This window comes from Mandrillus leucophaeus, unplaced genomic scaffold, assembly GCF_000951045.1.
Source record: "Mandrillus leucophaeus isolate KB7577 unplaced genomic scaffold, Mleu.le_1.0 Scaffold729, whole genome shotgun sequence".
Classification (NCBI taxonomy): domain Eukaryota; kingdom Metazoa; phylum Chordata; class Mammalia; order Primates; family Cercopithecidae; genus Mandrillus; species Mandrillus leucophaeus.
The window spans coordinates 942819-957109 of NW_012107908.1; the positions used below are offsets into that span (position 1 = coordinate 942819).

The 14291-nt window shown below is 44.7% G+C and overlaps 1 protein-coding gene across 1 annotated transcript in view; it reads right to left on the reverse strand.

Moving 5' to 3' along the window:
- DENND1A (DENN/MADD domain containing 1A) overlaps positions 1–14291 on the reverse strand; it is a 497378-nt gene that overhangs the window by 121367 nt on the left and 361720 nt on the right. The window lies entirely within an intron of this gene.

Genomic DNA, 14291 nt, shown 5'->3' on the forward strand with positions numbered 1-14291 from the left:
CTCCCAAAGTGCTGGGATTACAGGCTTGAGCCACCGCGCCCGGCTATTTTCTGCTTTTTTAACAGTAGCCATCTTAATGGGTGTGAGATGGTATCCCATTGTCATTTTGATTTGATTTCCTGAATGATTAGTGATTAACATCTTTTCATGTGCTTATTGGCCATTTGTACATTTTCTTTGGAGAAATATCGAGCCAGGTCTTTTGCCAATTTTTGAATCAGGTTGTTTGTTCTTCTGTTGTTGAGTTTTAGGAATTCTCTATGTAGTCTGGATATTAACCCCTTACCAGATATATGATTTACAAACATTTTCTCCCATTCTGTGGGTTAACTTTTTATGCTGTTGACATTGTCCTTTTGACAGACAAAATTTGTAAGTTTTCATGAAGTCCAATTTGTCTAGTTTTCTTTCATTCCCTGTGCCTTTGGTGTCATAGCCAAGAAGTCATTGCTAAAACCAGTGTCGTGAGGCTTTTGCCCAATGTTTTCTTCCACAGGTTTTCATAGTTTTAGGTCTTATATTTAGGTCTTGATCTGTTTTGAGCCCACTAACTTTCTAACATGGCTACAGAGAAACATTTCTGAGCAACATGAACAACTTTCTGAAAATTATTTAGGGGGAGTAGTGAGCAGACAGACTGAAGCTCAGTTCCCAGCTTTGCAACATCTAGCTGCGACCACGGCTACTTGATGAAGCCTTAGTTTGCTCATTGATTAAGCAGGGATAATATCACTCACCTCACAGGCCTTTTGGGGGAGTACATTAAATATTGTTATATCAGGTGCTTCACATAATACCTGGCAGGTGATCAGTGCTTTGAGATGCAGGTTATCTATGGCAGGCTACCTACAGAAGGGCAGTGTTAAGATGATGAACTTAGGAGTTAGTCAGATGGATTTGAGACCTGAATATCAGCCATGTGACCTTGTGATAGTCAACTACTCTCTTTATGCCTCTGTCTCCTTACTCATCAAAGTGGAAAAACAGCAATATCTTTTTAGATGGTTTCAAGAAATAGCTGGGAGTGTACATAAGAGTACTTTGCACAGCCCCTGGCACTGGTATGCCCTCAACAGATGGCTTCAAAGAGCCATGGAAATCTTTAACATCAGTCTTCATCTTCTGCCTGCAACCTCTTAACACTGAGCCCATTCCTATATCACCACCAATGTTATCTATGAGCTCTTGAAAGGTTGCCAGGCAGATGACTTTAAATAGCAGCAACTGGCCAGTCCTGAGCTCATCAGACTCACGTAAAACTCATGTTTCAGCATGGAGAAGGTATAGATTGTAATCAGAAGAGATTCTCCTTGAAACGTGCCCTGAAAAACTTCAAGTGCAACCAGATGTCTAACGTCTGATACTTTCTGACACTATGACATCCTCCCTTCCGATTTCCCCACTCCTGCAGGCCAGCGTAATCTTTCTAAAATGCCGATTGGATCCTGTGTTTCTAATGACTAGAGCTCCAGTGCATCTCCCCATCACCAACAGGTCTTCTGCCTCAGGAGGGCTTGATGGTCAATGAATCTGAGACACACTGGGTTAAACCAAGTTCAGTCTGGGCAATGGCTGAGCGGCCTGTCGGGTCTTTATCGCTCCCTGTGTGCTTCTGAGAGGGGAACTGAGTCACCTGTACTCCCAGGGTCTTGGCTCTTTTTATTCAAAGAATACGCATCTCTACCAGTTTGAAAAACATTGGCCATACTCCTTTGAAAAGAACTTGTACGATTCTGAGGTTTTTCACAAGCCTTCCTTTCTGGTTTTATCGTTCTCTTTGCTTCTTTCTCAGTCCACTTCCATGCTGCAAGAGCACAGAAATGATCATTTTGCCCCAGTAGGCTGTGCCGTTTATTCTTGAGCATTTCAGCCTGGAATGAGTTGCCCTTTGCCATCTGGTGAAACTGCACTTGCCCTTCAAGGTCTGGCCAAAACATCCCCTCCTCTGGGACACCTGCCCCTCACCTCATCTCACCTAACCTACCCAGTTGTTCTTTCACAACAAGGGATGACTCCTTGACTCTCTTTTCACCCCCGCTGGGAGGTAAGCTCCTGGAAGGCAGGGCCATGAATGGTTTGTCTTTGTATACCTGACACTAGGCCTGCACGGGATGTATGCTTATAACATTGACCATATGCTCACAGAACATCAGAAGGAGCCACTGGAAAACGACAGGGTGTTTTAAAGTCTGATTTAAATGTCTTAGGTTTTATACAGTTAAAGATTTTTCATTTCTCAGAATATAAATCCTTAGCATCTGACTATAAATTCTTAGTGGATTTCAGAACATCATGTACTTTCTGCTCTACTGAATACAGAATCTGAGGGAGGCAGAGCCATGGGTCTTTGGAGACCTGCTGACCCCGTGCTGTCATTTTAAAGATGAAGAAACTGAAGCCCAGAGAAGAGAGGGGCTCAGGCAGGGTTGGCACTCCTGATGCCCAGGCCAGCGGTTCCCTGCCACTCCGTGGACTACCGAGGCGATTCCTCAGGGGTACGGAGGTGACCAATCAGGGCCTCACAATCCAAACGCCTCCCCATGCCTAGCTGAGCTGAAGAGAACTCCATAATGACACCAACATGTTCTGCTTGGTAATTATGGACCCAACAGTCACAGCACACACAGAAAAGACTGCAAGAAAGCGGCGACAGCATGACATGAGAACCCACCCCCCTTGCAAAGGAAGAGTTTCGCTGGTGTTCACTCTTAATGTTAAATGATGAAGTCTTTAGACAGTCACATATTTCTGCAAGATAACTCTGAAGGAACTCCGTGATAATTTGGCATCAATATCCAACTTATGTTACCTAACATATTTTAGCAGCTACAACTCCCTGCGTGAGATATTCTATATGGACAGATCTATGGTGATTGGTAAATTACAATATGTACAAGTACAAATGCTTCTAGGAAACGGGGCTTTATGTAAATATGTGATATTTTGTACAGAATCCATGCTTACATTACTTACACAGGTTGCTATAGTGGAGATGTAAACAGATATACCTTGGAGAAGATAATGTTTGTCTTTAAAGTGACTTGGGCTTATTTCTTCTTTAAACAATGGATTGTGAAGTGGGATTCACAAGCACCCTTTACATTTTGAGGCACGTAGGCAACATAGCTTTAAAAGAGTTAACATATCCCTACCAGAAGTCCTAACAAATTGAATCTTATTTAATTAGATATTGTATTTGGGGGGAAAAATGAAATAAAATTCTTCCATTAACTAAACCAAACTCCCTTAAAGGCAACAATATGTTCCTCTCTGTCAGGACAGAATGGAATGAAATCTTTATTTTAATTGGGGTCAGATGAGGAGCCATTTGGCTTCAGATGCTTTGTTTATCAGCCCTGAGCTTTATGGCTGAACCGGAACGTGAAATATTCCATTACACAACCGTTCCACTTAAAAGCCCACTTTCCCAATGATTTTTCATATGTTAAATGCTGTAAATATAGCCCAAACTAGCTTTGAAATTTAGAAATAGAATATTTAAAGATTCCCCAGTGACATGAGGCTCTTGGATGGCCTTGGGTCAGAGATGCTATTTCTTCTCTCCAACAACGTGGCCTCCCTTAGACAAGTGCCCTGTGATCAAGAGGAGCAGGCTAGGAATGCCATCCTCTGTGCCGCTGCTCCTCAATGTGAGTGAGTGTGCCCCCTTCGTGCGCCTGAGTTGAAAGTTTCCAGAAATGACAAGCATTCACCAAGCACCTCCGAGAGCCCACACAGTATGGTGATTAAGAACGAGGACTTTGGAGCTAGACATTTTGCATTAGAATTCTGACTTTAACACTTCCTAGCTGTGTTACCTTGGGCAAATCAATTAACTTTTCTGTGCTTTAGTTTTTTCATCTACACAATAGAAGAAATAATACTATTTAGCTCACAGGGTGGTTGTGACGATTAAATGAGTATAAAATGCTTTAATCAGTGCCCAGCACAGAGTAAGCACTATTGAAGAATTATTGGCCAGGTGCGGTGGCTCACGCCTGTAATCCCAGAACTTTGGGTGGCCGAGGTGGGTGGATCACTAGGTCAAGAGATTGAGACCATCCTGGGCAACATGGTGAAACCTTGTCTCTACTAAAAATACAAAAATTAGCTGGGCATGGTGGCATGCACCTGTAGTCCCAGCTACTCGGGAGGCTGAGGCAGGAAAATCACTTGAACCTGGGAGGAAGAGGTTGCAGTGAGCCGAGATCGTGCCATTGCACTCCAGCCTGGCAATAGAGCGAGGCTCCATCTCAAAAAAAAAAAGAAAAAAAAAAAAAAGAATTATTATTACGATTATCATTAATAAATGTATCCACATTTATCCTCATAACAACTTACAGAACTTAGGGTAATTACGACTGTTTCACAAATGAGGAAACAGGCTCAGAGAGGTTAAATTACCTGTACCGGGTCACATAGCCAGAAAGGCACAGGAGTGGGGTTAAACCCAGGTTTGTCTTCAGTCCAGTCTTTTTCTTCCCGCTAAAAGATGTTGTTTGAGGGCAAACAGAATAAAAACACATTCAAGCTTCAGAACCCAGAGATGGCTCAAAATTTCCGTATGCTCTTTCCAAAAAAGGCTGGGCACAGTGGCTTAACGCCTATAATCCCAGCACTTTGGGATGCTGAGGCAGGCAGAGAACTTGAGGTCAGGAGTTTGAGACCAGCCTGGCCAACATGGTGAAACCCTGTCTCTACTAAAAACAATACAAAAATTATCCGGGCATGGTGGCACGTGCCTGTAATCCCAGCTACTCGGGAGGCTGACACACGAGAATAGCTTGAACCTGGGAGATGGGGCTTGCAGTGAGCTGAGATTGCACCATTGCACTCCAGCCTGGGTGACAGAGTGAGACTCTGTCTCAAAGAAAGAAAGAAAGAAAGAAAGAAAGAAAGAAAGAAAAGAAACATAATATTTTTACATGGGTAACTGCGCTAAGAGCAACAAGTTTGTAACCACTACTGTTTTTCTTATGAGATCTAGAACTTCTGTCCAAAAGGGAATTCTAAATAGATCTTATTATCTACAAAGGGATGACCTAAGTCATCTGATGTAGTAAATGATCTGAATTTTAAAATTTGTGTCTTTATAATCACTGAGGCTAACAATAGTTATAATTAACAGACCAACTCATTCATTAGGCGGTTATGTGCAAGGTTCCAGGCTGAGAGCCATTCCAGATATGTGAGATTACAAGCTCTCCCTCCCAAGTAGACTAAAGCAGAAAATTTTAACATAAGAATTACTTATTGTTGGGCGCAGTGGCTCGTGCCTGTAATCCCAGCACTTTGGTGGCTTGCTTGAGCCCAGGAGTTTGAGACCAGTCTGGGCAACATAGTGGGACCCCCATCCCTTAAAAAAAAAAACAAAAAAACAAAAAAACAAAAAACTAGCCAGGCATGTTTGCAGACTCCTGCAGCCCTCAGCTACTTGGGAGGATGAGGCTATAGTGACCCATGATCAGGCCACTGCACTGCAGCCTGGGTAATGGGAGTGAGAACTTATCTCTAAGTAAATAAATAAACAAATAAATATTTCTTGTCTTAAAATTACTAGTGTTCAGAGAGTTAAAAGACAGTTTCCATTGCTACTGTGAAGCTTTATTTGACTTTATTCAGTTCCTCTTAAAATGCATTGACTCAGAAAACAACTTGCTTTTTATCTTTCAAGTTCTAGCATCAAAATCCATCTAGAGTTTCAGTATTCTTTTTCAAGCCCATCGGCGATGGGTTAATGATGACATTATCTGACAGCTCCCAAATAACACAGGCAAAGAGAGATGGGACTAATCAAGAAAACACCGCCTCAGCTAGACTTAGGAAGTCCAGAGCCAATGTCATACAAGACAAGGCTCCTAAAATGAAACTGGAGAAGTAGCAAAAGTTTTGGCAAAAAGCACATTTTTAACTTTCATTTTTGGTGATGACAATGGGATCGTATTGTCTGGACCTGATAGGACACAGTCAAATTCCACTATGTCTTTGCAATTTGCATTCATACATGCTTACAGAAAATATAGCCATTTTAAATTAAATGCATTATTCATGGTTCGTAAATTCTAAGACGACACCCATGAAGATCTCTCTATGCATTTTCCCATCTTCTGTGAAATGTGCCGTTCTAGAAACTGTAATAAAATGAGCTGTTTCTGCAACTTCACAGCAGGTATTTTGATCTGATGATAATCGCTTTTCTTTACAATTTTCTTATAATTGTGCCATGATCTTTTGACAAATAAAAAAAAGACAAGTGGACATCCACATGTATGTAATTTGCTAATTGCACATCTTCAGTGAGGAAAAATGCTTGTTTTAAAAGTTATTGATTCTCTTAACCACAGAGTTCAAAGTGAAGGTGGCATGAACATCTAAATAAATATCAAGGAGGTGTCAAAGGTAACTGAGGAGAGATCAGGTGAAGTGCGAAGTGTTAATTGTATCTAAAAAAAGTATAAAAGAATAGAGGAAAAAGACAGATATACTGAACTTCCAATTATCATAATGTTGTCTTTTTCCTAACACATTTTCAAACTTGAAAAGAACATTGAAGCCAGAGGAATTCAGAGCAGAGTACCCCCGGCTGTGTCCTCCAAATATCTCACACTCTGTGTGCACACAGTTTATTTAAATACAAAATAAAATTATGACTTACAAAATGCACATGTACGTCACAATACAAAATCAGCCTCCAGAAGGCACCATGAAGGAACGGAATATGAAACAAAGAGGGAAAGAAAGAGAGAGGAAGAGGCCCTGTGCATCTGCTTGATCTGATACTAGGGGTATTGTCTTAAAGGTGAGCTCACCTGATCATCCTCACACTCAAACACAAGCCAGTACACACAGAGCAGCTGCAAAATTAAGATGGCTCATGGACAGTGAATGTACTGTGGACAAATTTTGGCTCTGAGGGAAGAGAAGCGAGGCAAACAAGACTTTGCAGAAGACGTTCTCACCAACGGAAAGCATGAGATGGGACACGTGGCTTTCCTGGACAGTACATGGAGTTGGAGAGTCAGACAGGTCTGTCTTCTAAATTGCCAACTGGTAGCTGACTAGGCCTGTCTGAGCCTCAGGCTCTGTAAAGTGTGGGGAGAAATACTGGGAAGGGCTGCTGGGAGCATTAGGGGTCATGTAGCATAGTGTCTTACACAGGAGAGGTGCTCTTGTGCCATCTTCCTTTATGGCCTCATTTTTGAGCCTTCTCTCTGGGTTGCAGATGGATGGCACATCCCCAGTGAACACACTAGAAAGTTCACTTACATTTTCAGTCCTTTACTACTCTTGGGTGGCACCAAACAAGGCCCTCCAATCATAGAAGAGCCTGAACATGGGATGAGAGCTTTCCAATTCTCCAGCTCCAGGCCAGACTTTCCTCCTGAACTGCAAGACCCGTTCTACCTGTTGCATGCTGGATGCTTATGTGTTTCTCATACTCCACACTCCAACCTTGAACCATTCTTTCCCCCACCCTTCAGCCTGCTGCATTCTTGACCTCAGGCAAGGAAATCTCCACTCACTGACTCATTGGATTCTATGGCCAGGGTCATCTCCAATGCCTCTATCTCCTTCTTCTTACTTCTGAGAAGTTGCCTACCTCAGATGAACCTACCTGTAAGGTGTCAACAAGCCACCTCTGCCTCCTCATGCCTTGTCATTCCTCTCCTGGACTAGAAAGCTGTCCCCTTCAAAGACTTGGCTCAAAAATACAGAGTAATGTCCTATGACTGCACTGCCCGCCATAGCCCCAGCAGTGTGGCCTGCCCTGTAAGTCACACCTTCCCACCTCTCTGCTGTAGCCCAGGAAAACACAGTCGTCACACAACCTCCTCATCTCTCACCACCCTGGAGTTCCTCAAAGGCAGAGATGACCTCTTATTGATCCTCGTGCTCCTTGTATTGCCCCAGAGCCAGACCCAGAGTGGGTGACTAGACAAGTGGGCTGAATCTGTTGATTACATCTTTATACATGTTATGTGGTCACATGAACTCAGCTGATAAAGGAAAATACAGAGTAGAATGATCAGTGAGAGCGCACATGGACACATTCCCAACTGTGTCCCATCACAACAGAATACAGAGGGGAAACATTTGTGTGGCACTTTCCATTTTAAGCAGCATGTATGCACCTGCCATTTTTTGCGAATAGCAGCCACGTGAGATAGGCAGAGAAGGGATTGGTGTTCCCATTCTACAGGCGAGGAAGTTTGGAGGAGAAAAGTGACCTGTATGGGGCACACAGCACAGCGGGTAGAGTGAGATGTGACCCAGGCCTTTTGGACTCCATACCACAGGCCATCCCCTGCCGTGCCACTCTCTGCAACTAGAAATGCAGAAGCCTCAGTTCCTGCTCACAGTTCAGCCAAAGGCACCCACTGCTTCCAAGGATAGGAGATGTGGCCTTGAGGCTTTCCTAACGTGGAAGCGGGGAGCAGAAAGGGGATGCTTTACACTAAAATAAGAAAATATTCCTAAAAACGGAGCATTTCAAAGATGGAAAGGTTGCTTCAGAAGGAAGTAAGTTCCCTGGCACCAGAGGTACGCAAGAGAAGCTGGAAAGCCTCTTGGGAGGATGTTGTAGGGGAGACTCAAGCATGGAAACAGGCAATAAGGCCACACAATCCTTCCAGACTTAGGATTCTCAGATGCAAAATGTTGCTTAGGAAAACACTGTGACCTCAGAACAGGCCCAGAAGCAGGCTGTGAACTGCCAAAGCCCTACGCATCCCTCAAGGCCCCAAATATCCCCACTCCTAGGAAGCCTTCCCAGAGGCCCTCTCTGGGTCAGGACTTCTGCCATGCTCCCACAGTCCTATGCAGGTGGCTCTTCAGTTAAGAGCTCAGATGTCTGGGGCTGTCGAACTTGGGCTCCAGTCCTGGCTCTGGTATCAGAAGGGTGGCTTTGGGGAAGATATCTCACTGTCCTGAGCCCAGGTTATGGTGAGGATCTGAGGGCTAACACAGGGGAAGTGCTAGGTGCCATGTCAGGCACAGAGTCAGTGCTGAGGAAGCACCTGCTGCCACAGTATACAGTGCAGTTGCTTGTTCCATGGGACTAGACTGTGCTGGGAACAAGAAGCATGTCAGATTCAACTCGGAATCTCTGTCTCATTCCCAGGACAGGGCTGAGGACAGAGCAGGTGCTCGGTCACTGTTGGCTTAGGATGGGTGAGGTTAGCTATCAACCAACCACCATAGCAGCAGTGCAAGGCCTGGCTTCAGGGCAGGCCACTTATAAGCTCTGGATGCTGGAAAAATCATCTCATATTTCCATTCCTCAGTTTCTCCCATTGAAAAATGTGACTGATACTACCATTTGTACCCCCACCCCCTTCCAGTTTGCTGTGAGCATTATAGAAGGCTTTGTGAACCACAGGGTGCCAAGCCAACAACAGCTACTGAATGTTGCAAGGCCAGGCTGGAATGGGGACAGCAGAGACAGAAGAGCTGCAGCCCAGCTTGGCTGGGGGTTGCGGGGACTGTCTGTGGTCTAGTGTCCCTTGGCTCCCAAAACAAAACCCAGCAGTTATCAGGGTCTCGTGACTTGAGGGTCTCCACTCTGCTTACATGTGGAAGCCGTGTGCGGTCAATCACAAGGGGAACCAAAATCAGAGAGGAAAATGACAAAGGGAGAGAGGAGAAGAATACAGAGGATCGAGTAGGTCACCGTGTTCCTGGAAACTAAAAGCTCCAAACAAGAACCAGCAGAATGGCAAAAAGGCAAACAGGCGATCAAAGGCAAAAGAACAAAATGCAGGCCAGGAAGTCAGTGCCAAAGAATTGATTAGTCAAACATATGAATCTCTCATGCTGCAGCAGAAATATCACAACCCCGGCTCCTCACTGTGGAGCCCTCTCCTCATAATGGGAGATATGAAGAGGCCGGGGAATAAAGCAACTTTCATTTTTCCTCCGTGAACGCAGAGGGCCAGGCCCCATGAGGACCTCGCCTTGTGCTGGCTTCGAGGGGGAGCGTGGCCCCTGGCCATGGGAGTGGGGTGCGACTGAATGGGCTGGCACTCAGCTCACTTCACTTGAAAGCTCCGAGGCCTCTATAGATGCAGGTCTCGGGCAAGAACAGCATCCTGGGACTTGGACTTGGAGATTCAAATGAGAAGAGGTGAGTGTCCTCCTCGGCATCGTGGGGACTAAGTTCCTTCGCGGCACTTTTCAGTGCTCCTTCCTGCTGCACGGTCCCACTGGCTATTCTGCAGCCAGCACTGACAGAGCATCACAGACCTCCCCAAAGCAGGAGCTGGAAGCCTAGCCACATGGATGCAACCGGAAGCTTCCCGAATCTGTGGGGTGGGTGTGTGCGTAAGTTTGGCTGGCCATCTTAAAGAACCGAAGGTGACTTGGGACAGTGGAAGGAGGAGCAGATTTGGAGTTGGCAGACACTGGTTCAAATACCAGCTTTGCCATTAACGTTTGTATGATCCTGGCCAAATTTCTCTACCTTTCTGAGTCTCAGTTTCCTAAGCTGGAAAATGGGGATAATAATACGTGCCCTTAAGGGCTGCTGTGAGGATTAAATTAAATGAGATGTGAGGGTGTCTGAAAGGGTGTCTGCCTCACAAGTGTCCAACTCAGGTAAAAGACTGTATCTTAAAACAGACTCAGAATTCTGGAAGCCAGAAAAAGAGATACATAACCTGTAGCTCTTCTCGGAATGTGCTACAGGAACGTGGATCATTCAAGTTGATTACTACTGAAATGCCCTTCAAGGCCTGTTTACCTGTTGGCCCTTCTTCTCTGGAGTCTGGTGAGGTGGCCGTGGCCTGACCTCTGGGCGGAAGGGCTCCTCTGTTAACTGTGATTCTCAGGGCAGCCCGGTCCTTCTTGTTCATTCCACACACACACGAGAGTCAGCCTGGCACACTGAACGGAGCTCAGGCTTCAGGGCCAGAGACTGAGATTGGAAGCCCCAGCCTCCCACTGACCACTGTGATAAAAAGTCTGTTTCTAAGTCCTCTCTATACATTGGATGCATGTTACTCAAACTTTCAAGTAAGAAACACTTTTTAGGGTGGGTCCCAGAGGACAGGTGAGACCCCACAGAACTGAGGCACTGGAATTTTCTCTACAGACTTGAGTGCTATCCTTTAATTTTCTCAGTTGAGGTCGGCACGTCTTTCCCTGGTTGCTAAGAGGACACACCAAGGCCTAGGGTCTGAGGAGGCCAAAGCGGGAAGAGCCGCTGGGTGTCATCCAATCCATCTCTTCCTTTCACTGCTGGAAGCACTGAGGACCAAAAGAGGGATTGGAAGCACTGCTTTGGGTTGATGCTGCCCTGTTCTGGGCCCAAAGACAGCATGATACCAAGCCTTGCCCTTGATGACTGACAGGAAGCAGCTAGCCGGCCACTTGATGGACAGGGAGGCTGGTCAATCCAGATGGATTTACTGCAACTAACAGAAAAATGACTGCAGAACAGTGTCACATACCCTTTTGATCATGTCCTGCACTGCCCACTGTGATGTCTGCTTCAGGTAGATCTTAAATGAGAACTTAAAAGCTTTCTCCCCTCCTCACTGGAGCCTGCCCAACATGGATCCCCAAAGGCTTAACTGCTTGCAAAGTGCTGGTTGCCAGATTAGAACACGAGGGAAGAGTTTCTATTAAAAACAGAATTCCCTCCCCAAGTCCAAAAGTCATTGGAAAGGCTGGGCAAGGTAGTGTTCTATTTTGAGGGGTGTGTGTGTGCGCGTGTGTGTGTGTGTGTGTGTGTGTGTGTGTGTGTCCATGACAGCCAGCATGGGGTGTCTCAGCCTAAGGTGGGTGACTAAGGTATCTGTTTGGGTCATGGACCCATCATACTTATCAGACCTTGAATGGTGCAATGAGGAATGCACCACATGGAACGGTCCATGTGGAAGGGATGGCAGGGCAAGGAGGGCATCTGAACCAGAGGGCAGCCTGGCTCAGGGTGTCAGAGCCTGAGGGAGATGAGGAGGATGTTTATGTGAGAGTAGAGGTGGTGGGTTGGCACAGGATGTTGAAACTTAAGTAGGATATAGAAGAATCCATGTGAGAAGGGAGGTAGCGGCAGTGGTCCAGCACTGGGGTGTTAGAGCCTGAGGTGAGGAAGTAGACAGAGGAGGCCCAGCCTTGGATGTCAGAGTCAGGGAGGGCAGGGAGAGCAGGGATGGAGGCAGGGGCAGCGACAGAAGAGTGGTTCCACACAAATAACCAAATACATTAGGAAAATACAGGCCAGGTTTTGCATTTTTGTAGAAAGTAGTTACAGATACAGATATGTAAAGGGAGAAAACTAGAATATTTCCTATGTTGGACTGGAATAGGAACCATTGGTGTGAACCCATGGCTTTCAGTATGGGAAGATGGATACAGAAACAGAGACACAAAGTGACTGTCGTGGGTCTGGGTGTGTTACATATTCCTTGGCTGTATCAACTAAAAGGGCCTAGCATCAAGTAATACCAAGTAGGAATGAGCATACCTGGTGCCCAGATCTTGGTTTCTAAATATCACTCCCTACTAAAAGGAACCAGGACTCATGGAGGAAAGGGCTGACTCCAGATCTGAGACAGGAAACGTACAAGATGAACCCCAGGCAGTTTGGCAGGCCGGAGTAGTGTCATGTGTTAACAGTCACATAATCACGTTGTGGGGAAGGCTACAAGACAACTGGTGTGGACTCTTCAAAAATGTAAATGCCTTGAAAGACCAAAACATAACAAAAAGCAAGAGAGACTATCCTACATGAGAGGGTACTAACGAGACATAACAACCAAAGGCAATGTGTGACCCTCGATTTGAGCCCAAGTATATTAAGCAAGAAAGATGATTAGAAAAGATAGTTTGGAGTCAACTGGGAAAGCTGTATGTAGATTACAGATTGTCTATTAGGTTGGTGCAAAAGTAGCTGCAGTTTTTGCCATTAAAAGTAATCTTTCCATTATATGATATTATTGTATCAATTTCAAATATCTTGAGAATGATAATGGCCTTATGATTAGGATGGAGAATATCCTATCTTCTTAGAAAATACAGGCTGAAATATTTAGGAGTAAAGCGTCATAACTTACTTTAAAATGGCTCTGCAAAAATAAAACAAAATGAAAACAAAAACAAAACAAAAGGCACAGTGTGCATATTAGAAATATAATGCACATTTGTAAAACATTAATTATCAGTGAACGTAGGTGAAGGGTAAATGGGTATTCATTGTACTATTCTTTCAACTTTTCCTTAGGTTTGAATTTTTTTAAATGAAAAGTTGAAGGAAAGAGAAAATGTCAAATTTTTATTTTTTTAGAGATGCTTACTAATTAATATAACTTAAAGATGACATGAAACACTTAAATTGTTCTTAAAATATTCCAGCAAAAAAAGTGAAGAGCGCCAGGTGTGGTGGCTCACATCTATAGTACCAGCACTTTGGGAGGCTGAGGTGGGCGAATCCCTTGAGCCCAGGAGTTTGAGACCAGCCTGGGCAACATGGGGAAACTCTGTCTTTACAAAAAAAAAAAAAAATCAGCCAGGTGTGGTGGTCCACACCTGTAGTCCCAGCTGCTTGGGAGGCTGAGGTGGGAGGATCACCTGAGCCTGGGAGGTCAAAGTTGCAGTGAGCCATGATCGTGCCACCATACTCCAGCCTGGGAGACAGAGTGAGACCCTGTCTCAATTATACACACACACACACACACACACACACACACACACACACACAAAGGTTGGGGGAGAGTAGGGTACAAGACGAAACAAATATGACAAAATGTCAATGGTGGTTGAAGCTGTGTGATGGGTACAAGGGGGGTGTGTACTCTGTACTTTTGTGTGCATTTGGGCTGGGGTGGGCAATCCCAGTCCAGAAAGATATATTTGTTACAATTTTATAAGAAGGCTAATACTAAAAATTATATAAAGAGCTTATGTGAATAAAAATAAGAAAACACTGACAGCCCAGTAGAGAAGTGTCAGAGTTCATAATGAAAAAACAAACACCTGGCAAATAAACATGAATAGCAGATCAATGTCACTAGTAATCAAGGAAATGAAAATTAAAACAGAATTCATTTCTCTTTGCCTATTAAACTGGCAAATATAAAAAATAAAAACTCCTAGTTGTAGCCCAGGGTGGCCATCCATGGAATGTTGATAAGAATGGACAGTAGTAGGGCCAGGCATGTTTGCTCATGCCTGTAATCCCAGCACTCTGGGAGACCACCACTAAAAACACAAAGAAGTTAGCCGGGCGTGGTGGCAGGTGCCTGTAGTCCCAGCTACTCAGGAGGCTGAGGCAGGAGAATGGTGTGAACCCGGGA